This window comes from Bos mutus, chromosome 1 (genome assembly GCF_027580195.1).
Source record: "Bos mutus isolate GX-2022 chromosome 1, NWIPB_WYAK_1.1, whole genome shotgun sequence".
NCBI classification, from domain to species: Eukaryota; Metazoa; Chordata; class Mammalia; order Artiodactyla; family Bovidae; genus Bos; species Bos mutus.
In genome coordinates this window covers 95,869,564-95,871,422 of record NC_091617.1, presented here as the reverse complement: position 1 = coordinate 95,871,422, position 1,859 = coordinate 95,869,564, and positions in this window count along the sequence as shown.

The following is a 1,859-nucleotide window of genomic DNA, read 5'->3' as shown; positions in this document are numbered from 1 at the left end:
TAAATTAATATATTTAAAGTTTGTTTTTCTCTTCCCTGCTACCCAGTGGGGTAGACCTTTGCAAGGGAGATTAAGGAGTTGTAGGTAATAAAGACAAGGCAGGTTCTTCACATCTCATGTGGTGTGGACAATATGTGACCCTGATGCTCCTCTCTATCTTTTCTGCAGATGTCACTATCTATGCCATCAAAAAGTAAAATAAATGAATGCTATCATCATTAATTGGGTTTGAGACTATCGGCAGGTAATGTTCTTGCAATTAGGCCATAAAATGAACGTGGGCAATAACTCTAATGTTCTAAGGGTGGAGGGATGTGTGGCTGTGCCTGGAAATTGGAGCTGGGAAAGCGGTAACTCACAAGGCAGCCTAGTGAGCAGGGTCCTGGGTAAAGCCCTGTATCTTGTTGGAGGAAAATGGTGAGAGGGAGATGGAGTCACTTCATGTTCTCCCAAGTCTGCTAAAGTGGAACTTTCAGTTTCTTTACTGAAGTAAAGTGAATTTTAAAAGGTAGGATGGCACTGACTTTCTTCAAATTTAAATTTTAATAGTCGATTACCTGTAATTTTTAAAAGTTTTTTTATTCTGAAAATGAATTTTCCACAATAATGCAATTAGTTCCAAAAAATGAGCTCATTTATCTCACTTTTCTACAAAGGACAATTGAAACATTTAAGGCAAGATTCACTTATTCATCTCCATTTTAATATGGAAAGAAAGTAGCAGACTTCAGATATTGGTTGAGGTTAACAAAATATGGGAAAGCTCCTTTTCTTTTTTTTCTTTTGGTCGCTTCCTGTATAAGAGCTTTACATTACTATGGATATTTTATAGTAAGACACTTTTGTTTCTGACTTTCTTTATAAGCCCATTTTAAAATTTAAAGGCACACAATAAAGCTTTATCCATTTATTAAAATATACACATTTTGGTAAATTTAGAATTTTTCCCTTAGTATCTTGATAAATCAATATATTGTCAACATCACAGTCATTTGAAAATAAAACACACTTCATAACATATCTGGATATTATTTCTTTCTTCATAACACTACACACCCCATTGTACAGTGCACCAATGGGAATTAGAAACCACAAAACGAACAAACTTTAACAAACACAGAAGTTCATACCAGGAAAAAAAAAAAGCAGAGAACACCACCAGAAGTTACCATCTGCAGAAAGCAAGTTGTACTTCTTAAGGATCAAACAAAAATGAAACATGTTAGTAAAATTTACAAGCTGTATTTATAACTTTGGATATGAATTAAACAGTAACATTTCTTTTCCACAGTGAGAAAAGCTAGAATGTGAGTCCTGGATAGATGGTGTGCCAACATGGAATGAGGACTGTAGCTGCTCTTTAAAAGACCTGCAGCCCCTTCTATTAGCCCAGACAGATGAGGTATTTATACACCATCATAGCATTAACCGTGCTTTTGCTTTGGAAAGTAGAGGTTTATGATTTCCAGGGTAGATTCTAGCTTTTGTGAGCATGAGTGAGTGAAGCAAAGTATCTGCAACTGCAAAGACCAATCAGTAGGAGATGTACAAGGAACAGCGTCCTCATCCCAGTACCAGAATGAACTCAGTCCTTCATAGTCTGCACTTTCTGGGGGACTCACATGACCCACAGTTCCCATTAGCCAATGTCACCAATGCCAATGTCAGAAAAATGGGGGGAAAATCACAGAGTCTATATGAAAAAATCCACAGGCTGCCCCTGTTTCCTAGTTCTAATACCAAGCCATTTTCTTTCCTTATTGTATCAAAATGCACTACATGTTCTTATAGAATATGGAATTATAGTTGCCTGGTTTCAGAAGATTTCAAGCCCAAAGCTGTTGTGCATTTTATTAACT